Genomic DNA, 14,527 nt, shown 5'->3' with positions numbered 1-14,527 from the left:
CAAGGTTGCGGGTTAGTGTTCCGAGATTGACAGAGGGACAAAGGAGCGAGGGAGTTGAGCTCAGCGGAGAGGGAGGTGTTGAGGACATCAATTTGCGCATCCAGAGAAGGTAGTTTCAGTTAGTCAATAAATCCTATCAGTTCTACCTTCACAACATTTCCAGTGCCACTACACTGATCTAAGCACTTGTCACATCTGGCCTCCACTGCAATTTGCTGACCTCCTTGCCTCTAGCCTCTCCCCTCTCCAGTTCACACTCCACGGGGCTGCCTGGATCACTTTCAGAAAAGAAAAAAGTTCTGTGCACATCTCCCCACTCCCCCAAACCTCCAATGATGGTCCATTCCTCTTTACATCAAAGTGAAACTCTTAACCATCAGCTTTAGGGACTCCATCAGCTCTTTCCACTCACCTATCCTCTCTCCTCTGCTATACCCCAGCTCACATACTTCACTCCTCTAATGCCAACCTATCAGTCAATCAATCAATTGTATTTAGTAAGTGCTTACTGTGTGCAGAGCACTGTATTAAGCACTTGGGAGAGTACACTATAACAGAGCTGGTAGACACGTTCCCTGTCACACCGAGCTTACAGTTTAGAGGGGGAGACAGTCATTAATATAAATAAATTAAGAATACGTATATATGTGCTATGGGGCTGAGGGAGGGGTGAATACAGGGTGCAGATCCTAATGCACGGGTGACACAGAAAGGAGTAGAAGAAGAGGAAATGAGGGCTTAGTTGGGGCAGGCCCTTTGGAGAAGATGTGCTTTTAAATAAGACTTTGAAGATGCAGTGAGTGATAGCCTTTTGGATATGAAGAGGGAGGGCGTTCCAGGCCAGAGGCAGGAAGTGGGCGAGAGGATGGTGGTGAGATAGATATGATGGAGGTACATTGAGTAGGTTGGCGTTAGAAGAGTGAAATCTGAGGGCTGGGTTGTAGTAGAGAGTCACGAGGTGAGTTAGGAGTGGGCAAGATGATTTAGTGCTTTAAAGTCGAGGGAAAGGAGTTTCTGTTTGATGTGGAGGTGGAAGGATAACCACTAGAGATTCTTGAGGAGTGGGGAAACATGGACTGAACGTTTTTGTAGAAGAATGATCTGGGCAGCAGAGTGAAGTATGGACTGGAGAGGGGGGAGACAGGAAGTGGGGAGATCAGTGAGGAGGCTGATGCAGTATTATTTATTTATTTATTTATTTTACTTGTACATATCTATTCTATTTATTTTATTTTGTTAGTATGTTTGGTTTTGTCTCCCTCTTTTAGACTGTGAGCCCACTGTTGGGTAGGGACTGTCTTATATGTTGCCAATTTGTACTTCCCAAGCGCTTAGTACAGTGCTCTGCACACAGTAAGCGCTCAATAAATACGATTGATGATGATCAAGGCAGCGTGGCTCAGTGGAAAGAGACTGGGCTTGGGAGTCAGATGTCATGGGTTCAAATTCTGTTTCCGCCAATTGTCAGCTGTGAGACTTGGGCAAGTCATTTAACTTCTCTGTGCCTCAGTTACCTCATCTGTAAAATGGGGATTAAGACTGTGAGCCCCACGTGGGACAACCTGATCACCTTGTATCCTCCCCAATGCTTAGAACAGTGCTTTGCACATAGTAAGTGCTTAACAAATGCCATCATTATTATTATTATTATTATAAATGCTTGCATTAACACAGTAGCAGTTTGGATGGAGAGAGAAAGGGTGGATTTTAGCGATGGTGTAAATCATCACAGGATTTAGTGACCAATTGAGTATGTGGGTTGAATGAGAGAGATGACTTGAGGATAACCCCTAGGTTTTGGGCTTGTGAGTAGGGAAGGATGGTGGTGCTGTCTATAGTAACAGGAAAGTCAAAGGGAGGACAGGTTTTGCGTAGGAAGATAAGGAGTTCTGTTTCGGACAGAACCTACTTACTGTCCCTCGGGGTCTTCAACTGCAATCGACCCCTTTCTCATGCCCTCCCTCGGGCCTGAAACTCCCTTCTTTTTCACATCAGACAGACCACTATCCTCCCCACCCTCAAGGCCTTTCTGTAACCATATTGCCTTCAGGAAACCTTTCTTGACTAATCTCTCACCTCCCCACCCTATTTTCTCTCCATTCTGGGCCACGTATGCACTTACTTGAGGAGGCACTGTGGCCTAGCGGAAAGAGCACAGGCCTGGGAGTCCGAAGGGCTAGGTTCTAATCCCAGCTCTGCCACCTCTCTGCTGCGTGACCTTGGGCAAGTCACTTAAGTTCTCTGGGCTTCAGTTATCTCATCTGTAAAATAGGGATTAAATCCTCCTCCCTCCGATTTAACCTGTGAGCCCTATGGAAGATAGAGACTGTATCCAAATTCATTACCTTGCATCTACCCCAATGCTTAGAACAGCACTTGAAAAGTAGTAAGCACTTAGCAAATACTATAAAAAACTAGGGCGTTATCCCCTAAGCATTATGGTACTCACCCTACCCAAGGAGAATTTATGCATGAATTCCTTATACTCAGGCATTTTCCCTACCTGCAGTTTATCTTAGTATCTGTTTCCTTGCTAAATTTTAAGCTCCTTGAGGGCAGAGATCTTGTCTACTAACTCTATTGGACTCTCCAAAGTGTTTAGGACAGTGCCCAGCACAAAGTGTGTGCTCAATAAATACCACTGAGTGATTGCACTGGATTCCCACCTATCAGGGGTCTCTCCTCCTTGGGTGGGGAGCAGGGCTGGGAGCCTGGATCAGTTAACCAACTGAGAAGCAGCGTGGGCCTAACTGAAATAACACAGATCTGGGAGATGGAGGGCCTGGGTTCTACTCCCTGCTCCACCTCTTGCCTGCTGTTTGACCTTGGGCAGGTCACTTGGCTTCCCTGAGCCTCAGTTTCCTCATCTGTAAAATGGGGATTCAATGCTTATTCTTCCTCCTACTTAGACTGTGAGCCCCATGTAGGATCCAATTATCTTGTATCTGTATCTTGTATCTATTCCCCAGCCCACATCCTCCCCCTGGCCTAGAATGCACATCCGCCAAGCTAGCTCTCTTCCTCCCTTCAAAGCCCTACTGAGAGCTCACCTCCTCCAGGAGGCCTTCCCAGACTGAGCCCTCTCCTTCCTCTCCCCCTCCTCCCCCTCTCCATCCCCCTCATCTTACCTCCTTCCCTTCCCCACAGCACCTGTGTATATGTATATATGTTTGTACATATTTTTTACTCTATTTATTTATTTATTTATTTATTTTACTTGTACATATCTATTCTATTTATTTTATTTTGTTGGCATGTTTGGTTTTGTTCTCTGTCTCCCCCTTTTAGACTGTGAGCCCACTGTTGGGTAGGGACTGTCTCTGTGTGTTGCCAACTTGTACTTCCCAAGCACTTAGTACAGTGCTCTGCACACAGTAAGTGCTCAATAAATACAATTCATTGATTGATTGATTGATTGAACTTCCCAAGTGCTTAGTACAGTGCTCTGCACACAGTAAGCGCTCAATAAATACGATTGAATGAATGAATGAGTGCTCCCGTGCTTAGATGGTGCTTGGCAAGTTGTGGGTTACTGTTATATTTAAACTGAATGGAGCATTGTCTACCCCAGCAACTGAGTTTGACTGACTTTGCTTCAGCGTTTAGAACAGCGCTCGATTCATAGTAAGCGCCCATAAATACCACACCATTAAAAAACCAACAAAAAACCGAGTTACTTGTCCATCAGACAGTCATGCTGAGTGCCCGCTCTTTGTACGTGGAGCCTGGTACTACACCCGGGGCTGGGAGAGCCAGGAGAGTATGTCTGTCTGTCTGTCTGTCTGTCTGTCTCTCCCCCCCCTTCCTCCCCATCCCTCCCTCCCCGGGTCCCTGTATCCTGCCTGGAACTCTGCCGTCCATCCTCCCGCCCCACAACCTCCTCTTCCCCACCCTCACACCCCACTTCCTCCTACCCTGCCTCCATCCCTCCCTCCACAGGTCCCAGGCCTGCCCTCCAATCAATCAATCAATCAATCATATTTATTGAGCGCTTACTGTGTGCACAGCATTGTACTAAGTGCTTGGGAAGTACAAGTTGGCAGCATATAGAGACAGTCCCTACCCTACAGTGGGCTCACAGTCTAAAAGGAGGAACAAGTTGGGGCAGCAAGGTCAGGGGCCAGGGCAGCCCAGCCTAGGCAACCCAGGGCCCCCGCCGGGTATGCCAGGGAGTGGGTGAGACGGCAGCATGGTCTTTGCCCTTTGCCCCTTCAGAGGAAGGGAGAGCAGGGATCACTCTCCATTTTACAGAAGAGGACACTTAACCCAGAGAGGCTAAGTGACTTGCCCAAGGTCACACAGCAATCAATCGTATTTATTGAGCGCTTACTGCATGCAGAGCACCGTAGTAAGCACTTGGGAAGTCCAAGTTGGCAACATATAGAGACAGTCCCTACCCAACAGTGGGCTCACAGTCTAAAAGGGGGAGACAGAGAACAAAACCAAACATACTAACAAAATAAAATAAATAGAATAGATATGTACAAGTAAAATAAATAAATTGAGTAATAAATATGTACAAACATATATACATATATACAGGTGCTGTGGGGAAGGGAAGGAGGTAAGATGAGGGGGATGGTAGCAATGCCAGAACTTGGATCCAGGTCTCATTTTTTTTTTAAAGTGGTATTTTTTTTAAGTGCTTACTACATGTCAGGTATTTTTATTTAGTGCTGGGGTAGATAAAGGGTAATCAGGGCAAGTCACAACTTCTCTGTGCCTCTGTTGCCACATCTGAAAAATGGGGATTAAAACTGTGAGCCCCATGTGGGACAGGGGCTGTGTCCAACCTGATAAGCTTGTATCTACCCAGCGCTTAGTACAGTGCCTGGCACATAGTAAGCGCTTAACAAATACCATAAAAAAAGGGTTGGACACAATCTGTGCCCCACATGGGGCTCACAGTCTTAATCCCCATTTTACAGATATGAGACCAAAGAAATTAAGAGACTTGCCCAAGGTCCCAAAGGAGACAAGTGGTGGAAAGAGATTAGAACCTAGGTCCCTCTGACTCCCAGGCACATGCTCTATCCACAAAACCACACAGCTTTTCACGCTGCTTCCACTAGTTCTCCTGCCTCTTCACCCCACTACCCACCCTTTCTACCAGCCCCACATTCCCAGGGGTAGTCACCGGAAATATTTCCTGGTGGGTTGGGCCTAGGGATGTAACAAAGGAATATGGCATGTGCAGGCAATTATCCAGATTATTTTGGCCTCAGGACACTTTGGGCCCAAATTATCTGGATATTTCTTGCACAGTATTGGGGTTTGGATCATTTCCCTAGATGATCCAGAAGACTGCCTCAATTCCCCACTTTTTTTAATGGTATTTTTTAGCGCTAATTGCCAAGCATTGTGCTAAATGCTGGAGTAGATATAAACTAATCAGATTGAATACAATCCCTGTCCCACATGGAGCTCACAGTCTAAGTAGAAAGGAGTAGGATTTAATCCCCATTTACAGAGGTGGTAACTGTGGTACAGATAAGTGAGTAGCTTGCCAAAGGTCCTCTGACTCCCACGCCTGTGCTCTTTCCTCTAGGCCAAACTAAGCGCTTAGTACAGTGCTCTGCACACAGTAAGCACTCAATAAATACGATTGAATGAATGAATGCTTCCCCTTCCCCTTGCTTGTGTAACATGGCTGTTACCCTCCTCATTTGCTGCCAAGATTTTGGCAACTGGTTTCTCCGGATTGGGTCTGCAGCAACAACCCATTACCTGGGTCTGCACTGATCCATTTCCTAGGTCTATACCGACCCATTATGTGGGTCTACAGCAATCCATTGTCTGGATCTACACCAGCCCATTAAACGGGGTCTAAACTGGCCCATAACGTGGGTATTCAACAACCCAGTGTGTGGGTCTACGCCAGTCTAATGTCTGGTCTACACCAAGCCAGTATGTGGGTCTACACCAGTACATTGTCTGGGCCTACATCCACCCATTATGTGGATCTACTCCAGTCCATTTTCTGGCTCTACACCAGCCCATAACATGGGTATTCACCAACCCAGCATGTGGGTCTACACCTATCGTCCGGGTCTACATCAAGTCACTAAGTGGGTCTACACCAGTATACTGTCTGGGTCTATGGCAGCCCATAATGTGGGTATATGCCAACCCATTATGTGGGTCTACCCTCTCCCATTATGTTCCTCAGTAGTCAATTATCTAGGTGTATACCAACCCATTATGAGGGATCTGCACTCAGTCCCTTGGTGAACTCATTCGCTCCTACGGCTACAACTATCATCTCTATACTGATGACACCCAAATCTACACCTCTTCCCCTGCTCTCTCGCCCTCCCTTCAGGCTCGTGTCTCCTCCTGCTTTCAAGACATCTCCATCTGGATGTCTGCCCGCCATCTAAAACTCAATATGTCCAAGATTGAACTCCTTGTCTTCCCTCCCAAATCCTGCCCTCTCCCTGACTTTCCCATCACTGTTGATGGCACTACCATCCTTCCCGTCTCACAAGTCCGCAGCCTTGGTGTCATCCTTGACTCTGCTCTCTCATTCACCCCTCACATCCAATCCATCACCAAAAACTGCAGCTCTCACCTCTGCAACATCACCAAGATCCACCCTTTTCTCTCCATCCAAACCGCTACCCTACTGGTTCAATCTCCCATCCTATCCCAACTGGATTACTGCATCAGCCTCCTCTCTGATCTCCCATCCTCCTGTCTCTCCCCACTTAAATCTCTACTTCACGCCGCTGCCCGGATCATCTTTGTGCAGAAATGCTCTGGGCATGTTACTCCCCTCCTCAAAAATCTCCAGTGGCTACCAATCAAACTACGCATCAGGCAAAAATTCCTCACTCTCGGCTTCAAGGCTGTCCATCACCTCATCCCCTCCTACCTCTCCTCCCTTCTTTCCTTCTCCAGCCCAGCCCGCACCCTCTGCTCCTCTGCCGCTAACCTCCTCACTGTGCCTCGTTCTCACCTGCCCTGCCGTCGACCCCCAGCCCACGTCCTCCCCCTGGCTTGGAATGCCCTCCCTCTGCACATCCGCCAAGCTAGCTCTCTTCCTCCCTTCAAAGCCCTACTGAGAGCTCACCTCCTCCAGAAGGCCTTCCCAGACTGAGCCCCCCATTCCTCTCCCCCTCCCCATCTCCCCCGCCCATACCTCTCCCCTCCCCATCCCCCTGCCCTACCGCCATCCCCTCTCCACAGCACCTGTATATATGTTTGTATAAATTTATTACTCTATTTTCCGTGTACATATTTACTATTCTATATATTTTATTTTGTTAATATGTTTTGTTTTCTTGTCTGTCTCCCCCTTCTAGACTGTGATCCCATAGTGACCGTCTCTATATGTTGCCAACTTGTACTTCCCAAGCGCTTAGTACAGTGCTCTGCACACAGTAAGTGCTCAACAAATACGATTGAATGAATGAATGAATACAGCAATCCATTATGTGGGTCTACCCCTGCCCATTGTCTGCATCTACACAGGCCCGTTATGTGAGTCTAAACCAGCCCATTATGTGGTTCATTCATTCAATCATATTTATTGAGCGCTTACTATGTGCAGAGCACTGTACTAAGCACTTGGGAAGTACAAGTTGGCAGCCTATAGGGATGGTCCCTACCCAACAACAACGGGCTCACAGTCTAGAAATGGGCTCACTGGTTCTACACCGGCCCATTATTTAGACCTACACCAACCAATTATATAGGTGTACACTGGCCCATTACAGAGGTCTATACCAACCCATTACGTGCATTTACACCGGCCTATTATCTAGATCTACCCCAACCCATTACGTGGGTCTATGTCAGCCCACTGATTGGGTCTGTGGCTTCAGTGGCCAGGTGGATCCTGGGGGTGTGTCCCGTCGGGATCCATCAGATGGGCCAGTCTGCATCTCGCTGCCCCTGCCACTGGTGCAGCTTGAGTCAATCAATCAATCAATCATATTTATTGAGTGCTTACTGTGTACAGAGCACTGTACTAAGCACTTGGGAAGTACAAGTTGGCAACATATAGAGACGGTCCCTACCCAACAGTGGGCTCACTGTCTAGAAGAGTCCCTCCACGGGGCAGCTTGGAAACATCCTCAGGGCATCAGGGAGCCCTTCAGCCCCTCGCTCCTTTCCCTGTTCTCCTGGGCACAGGGTGGGCCCAGCAAGCTAACAAGAGCCTCCCACCAGCGTGGCTGGGCAGGCGTGGCTGGGCACAGGCAGGAGTGGGCAGGAGCACGGCTTCCCACCTACTCCCAGGAACCCAGCAGCAAAGGAGGGCTGTGCTCTCTCTCCTGCCAGCGCACCCCCCAGCCCACGGTGCCACTGACTCGGAGGAGCCTTGCTTACCCACCCCAACACCCACCCTGCCAGTAACTTATACTGAGACTTGCTGCGTCCCTCGGGCAAGGGGCCCCTTCTCCCTGGGCCTCCGGCCCTCTGGGTGTCTCTGGATATGTCCCTCTGAATCGCTGGGCCTTCATGCCCCAGCCTGCCCCTCCCTGCCAACCTCTCTCCAGTGGGCAGTGTGTAGTGGGATGGTTTGGGCCCTCCGCCACCCTGACAGTTTGGAGGCCCCAGGAGCTTTGGCTACAATTCGGGAGCATGCCAAGCACTGGGATGCGGCACGCTGGTTCCGCTGGGCAGCACTTTCATTCAGAGGCGTCTCATATGGGAAACTCAGAAACTCGTGCCTAAGGAAGCTGGTCTCCATCAGGGTCCAGATCCTAGAGGACCCACCAACATGAAACCACCCAGCAGTTCTTCTGATTACTCACCTGGGAAGATGATTCAACCTAGCTCTACTTACATGCCCTCTCCTTCCTTGTCCTAACATGTAGGGATGCGGTCGTATTCCTTTCCTAGAACTCACCTGTCCTCAATCCACTCCTCTGACTGATTATCTCGGGTTGCAAAACGAGTTCCCACAAGTTTCAGTGAGATCCCTCCACACCCAGGCTGGCGGCACAGATCTGGGACTTTTTTTTTTTTTAAATGGTATTTGTTAAGCGCTTACTATGTGCCAGGTACTGTACTAAATGCTGGGGTAGATACAAGATAATCAGATTGAATGCAGTCCCTGCCCCACATGGGGATCCCAGTCTTAATCCCCATTCTACAAGTGAGGTAACTGAGGCACAGAGAAGTGAAACGACTTGTCTGAAGTTACAGAGCAGCCAAGTTAGTGGAGGAGCCGGAACTAGAACCCAGATCCTTCTGACTCTCAGACTTGTGCTCTATCCACTAGACCATGTTGCTTTCCTCCTCCTTGTTCATCTCACTCCCAGGCCAAAATTTTGTTCCAGCATTTTCCTCTTAATGGTGGGTGGAGAGTCGGATGTGATATCAGGATTACAGTGGAAGTCATCAGAGCCAGTTGTGTTATTATAATTGTGCACACCGTAGGCACCTAGTTCAGTGCTCTGCATGAAGTAGGTGTTTAGTAAAGCACTCTGCACACAAAAGGCAGCCAGTACAGTGCTCTGCATACAATAGGCACCCAGTATACTAAATGGCGCAGTGGACAGAGCATGGGCCTGGGGGCCAGAAGGTCATGAGTTCTAATTCTGGCTCCACCACTTATCTGCTGTGTGACCTTGGGCAAGTCACTTCACTTCTCTATGCCTCGGTTACCTCATCTGTAAAATGGGGATTGAGACTGTGAACCCCATGTGGGAACTGTGAACCCCATGTGGGACAGGGACTCTGTCCAAACCGATAGGTTTGTAGTACAGTGCCTGGCACATAGTAAGCACTTAACAAATACCATCATCATTATCATGCACAGTAGGCACCCGGTAAGGCACTGTGCCCACTGTAGGCACATAGCACAGTACTCTGCCCACAGTAGGCACCCAGCCCAGCACTCTGTACCAAGCAGGCACCTGGTACTCTGCCCACAGTAGGCACACAACAGAGCATTCTGCAGACCCCCAGTAAAGAGGCTGTGCCCAGGGTCTGTCCCACCTCTATCTCCAAGCTTAGGAGTGAAGGCCAGTCGGCAGGTGGGGGGCCATCGGGTCCTCTCCTCCTGACAGATCCTTGTGCCCGGTCCAAGACTGGCGCTCTGATTCAGGGAATGGGTGGGGGTGGTGGTGTTTAATCAATCAATCAATCAATCAATTGTACTTATTGAGCTCTTACTGTGTGCAGAGCACTGTACTAGGCGCTTGGGAAGTACAAGTTGGCAACATATAGAGACGGTCCCTACCCAACAGTGGGCTCACAGTCTAGAAGTTTAATTCTAGACTCTGCAGAATTAATCATTAATTTGAATTAATTTTAATGAATCATTAGTTTAATGATACTAATGGTATTAGTTAACCACTTACTACGTGACAGGCACTGCACTAAGCCCCGGGGTGGATACAAGCAAATGGAGTTGGACACAGTCCCTGTCCCATGTGGGGCTCACCGTCTCAACCCCCATTTTACAGATGAGGTAACTGAGGCACAGAGAAGTGAAGCGATTTGCCTAAGGGCGTATAGCAGACAAGTGGCGGAGCCCTTTTGATGCCCTTTTGATTCCCAGGCCTGGGCTCTATCCACTACACCACGATGCTTCTCAGCAGTTGGCATCAAGGCATGGAAACTCAACCCCAGCCAGGACTGAACTCTGCCCACAAAGCAGGCACCCTTCAGGGAGAGGGCAGAGGAGATGAGGACTGTGGAGAATGCCACAGAAATTGCCTTCTCAGAGGTCACCAATGATTTCCTTCTTGCCAAATTCAATAGCTTCTACTCCATCCATCCTAATCCTCCTTGATCTCTCAGCTGCCTTCTACACTGTGGACCACCCCCTTCTCCTAAAAACATTATCCAACCTCGGTTTCGCGGACACTGTCCTCTCCTGCTTCTCCTCCTCTCCTTCTGGATGATCATTCTAAGTGTCTGTCTCAGACTCCTCCTTCCACCTCCCACCCCTAACTGGGCAATCAAGACTCAGTTCTGATCCTCATTCTCTTCTCCATCTACACCCACAACCTTGGAGAAATCATTCACTCCCATGACTTCAACTACCATCTCTCTGTGGATGATTCTCATTTCTATACCTCTAAACCTTGACTATTTCTTCTCTGCAGCCTCACATTCCTTTATGCCTTCAGGACACCTATACTTTGATGTCCCACCAATCCCTCGAATGTAACATGTCCAGAACAGAACTCTTCATCTTTCCACTTAAACCTTGTCCTCCACGTGACTTACCCATCGCTGTAGACAGCACCACCATCCTCCCTGTCTCACAAGTCTGTACCTTGGCATTATTCTCAACTCATTTCTCCCATTCTACCCACATATTCAATCTGTTCTCAGATCTGGTTGGTTCTACCTTCACAACATTGCTGAAATCTGTCTTTTTATCTCCAAATCCAAATTGTTATCAGGCTGATCCAAGCACTTCTCCTATCTGGCCTTGAACTGCATCAACCTCCCTGTCTCCCTTCCTCCTGGCTCTTCCCACTTGAGTCCATACTTTATTCTGCTGCCCAGATCTTTTTCTGCAAATGCTCAATCCATTTCTCTCCTCAGTAACCTCCAGTGGTTCATTCATTCGTTCAATCGTATTTATTGAGCACTTACTGTGTGCAGAGCACTGTACTAAGCACTTGGAAAGTACAATTTGGCAACAGATACAGTCCCTACCCAACAATGGGCAGTGGTTGCCCTTCCATCTCCACATTGAACAGAAACTCTTGACCATTGGCTTTAAAGAACTCAATCACCTTGTCCCTTCCTGTCCTTCCTTGTTGATTTCGTATTACAACCGAGCCTGCACAATTTGCTCCTCTAATGCCAATGTAGTCACTGTACCTCGATCTCAGAGGAGCAGCATGCACCTAGGAGTCAGAAGGTCATGGGTTCTAATCCCTGCTTCAAAACTTGTCTGCTGTGTGGTCTTGGGCAAGTCCCTTCATTTCTCTGGGCCTCAGTTACCTCACCTGTAAGATGGAGATCAAGACTGTGAGCCCTGTGTGGGACAGGGACTGCATCCAACTCAATTTGCTTGTATCCATCCCAGTGCTTAGTACAGTGCCTGACACATAGTAAGCTCTTAACAAATACCATTGTTATTATTATTATTATTATTATCTATCTCACCACCAATCCCTTGCCCATGTCCTGCCTCTGGCCTGGAACACCCTCCCTCTTCACATCCAACAGATGATCGCTCTCTGCACCTTCAAAGCCTTATTGAAATCCATCCTCTTTCCCCCCACTCCCTCTCCCTTCCACATTGCCCTTGCACTTTCATTCATTCATTCAATCGTATTTATTCAATCAATCACATTTATTGAGCGCTTACTGTGTGCAGAGCACTGTACTAAGTGCTTGGGAAGTACAAGTTGGCAACATATAGAGATGGTCCCTACCCAACAGCGGGCTCACAGTCTAGAAGGGGGAGACAGACAACAAAACAAAACATATTAACAAAATTAAATAAATAGAATATGTACAAATAAAATAGAGTAATAAATACGTACAAACATATATACATATACACAGGCACTGTGGGGAAGGGAAGGAGGTAAGGCAGGGGGGATGGGGAGGGGGAGGAAGGGGAGAGGAAGGAGGGGGCTCAGTCTGGGAAGGCCTCCTGGAGGAGGCGAGCTCTCAGTAGGGTTTTGAAGGGAGAAAGAGAGCTAGCTTGGTGGATGTGTGGAGGGAAGGCATTCCAGGCCAGGGGGACGACGTGGACCGGGGGTCGATGGCGGGACAGGTGAGAACGAGGCACGGTGAGGAGATTAGCGGCAGAGGAGTGGAGGGTGTGCGCTGGGCTGGAGAAGGAGAGAAGGGAGGTGAGGTAGGAGGGGGTGAGGTGATGGACAGCCTTGAAGCTGAGGGTCAGGAGTTTTTGCCTGATGCGTAGGTTGATTGGTAGCCACTGGAGATTTTTGAGGAGGGGAGTAACATGCCCAGAACGTTTCTGCACAAAGACAATCCGGGCAGCAGCGTGAAGTATGGACTGAAGTGGGGAGAGACAGGAGGATGGGAGATCAGAGAGGAGGCTGATGCAGTAATCCAGTCGGGATAGGATGAGAGATTGGATGAGCAGAGTAGCTGTTTGAATGGAGAGGAAAGGGCGGATAGACAAGTTGCACTTAGATTTGTACCCTTCATTCACCCCTCCCTCAGAACTTCAGCACTTATAATAATAATATGATGGCATTTATTAAGCGCTTACTATGTGCAAAGCACTGTTCTAAGCACTGGGGGCATACAAGGTGATCAGGTTGTCCCACGGGGGGCTCACAATCAATCCCCATTTTACAGATGAGGGAACTGAGGCACAGAGAAGTGAAGTGACTTGCCCAAAGTCACACAGCTGACAGTTGGCAGAGCCGGGATCTGAACCCATGACCACTGACTCCAAAGCCCGGGCTCTTTTCCACTGAGCCACGCTGCACTTATGTACATATCTGTAATGCAATGTATTTAGTTTTATTAATGTCTCTCCCCTTCTAGACTCGTAAGCTTATTGTGGGCCTGGAACTTTTGTCTATCAACTCTTTTCTATTTTATTCCCCCGAATGCTTGGTACACAGAATAAGCAGCTGTTAAATGGTCTGCACACAGTGAGCACTCAATAAATATGATTGATTGATTGGGAGCAGGCAGGGAACACATTTTGGCGGTGGGATGGGGACATTTGTGTCCGCGCAGTCCAAGGCAGCTGCTCCCGTCTGTCCTGCTGTTGGTCTGTGTCGGCAGCTGCCTCCCCGTCCCCGGGGGGACTCACGACCCCCGGAATGTCCCAGCCCAGAGAGGCCTGAGCACAGGATAAGAAGCGGGGTGTCTCTCACACAGCTGCTGTGGCCACACAAGAGGCAGTAAACTGAAACGTCTCCCCAAGGACCCATGGTGCAAGGGGCGGAGGGGGCGTGCGGGCGAGGGGGGCACGGAGGATACGGGACCCATGCTGAGGCTATTTTCCTATCTGCACGGATGCAACATGGCACTGACAATCAAGCCCCTCCCCTCATCCCTCTCCCAAGGGTCCTCCCCCAACAGTGCCCACACTAGGTGAGGAGCCCAGGGTCCGGGTGGCCCCCAAGTCCACTTTCTCCTCTTTCTGCCAAGGGGAGGACCCATGGGGCATGAGCTCTGGGCAGCCTAAATGTCAGGCTCCAGTTAACAGTCCAAGGCTCTTTTCACAGAGGGAATTTTACACGCTTATCACCCCTGCCCCCTCCCACAGCCATATCTCCCTCCATTATCCTATACACATCCAGACACACCCCACGGACAACCCACCACTCCGACATAAACATCCAGAAACACACACACACAGAGAAACACACTTCCACCCCACAACTCCCCACCCAGAAACACATAGACACATGCCCAGACACACCTAGCAATGGGAGATGCAACCATGGTCATTTAGCCACCACATCTTTGGGAGAGTCAGGCCTGCATCTACCACGTTCCGATTAGTCGTGCTTTCACGGCTCTTGACCTGAAGGAGAAAAAGTCCAGAAACCCCACCCCTCGCCCGCCTCTGAGCCCAGAATCAGGATCGCTTTGCCGAGACAGACCAGGGAAC

Source organism: Tachyglossus aculeatus, chromosome 6 (genome assembly GCF_015852505.1).
Source record: "Tachyglossus aculeatus isolate mTacAcu1 chromosome 6, mTacAcu1.pri, whole genome shotgun sequence".
In the NCBI taxonomy this organism is placed as follows: Eukaryota; Metazoa; Chordata; class Mammalia; order Monotremata; family Tachyglossidae; genus Tachyglossus; species Tachyglossus aculeatus.
Note: the sequence above shows the minus strand (reverse complement) of the source record.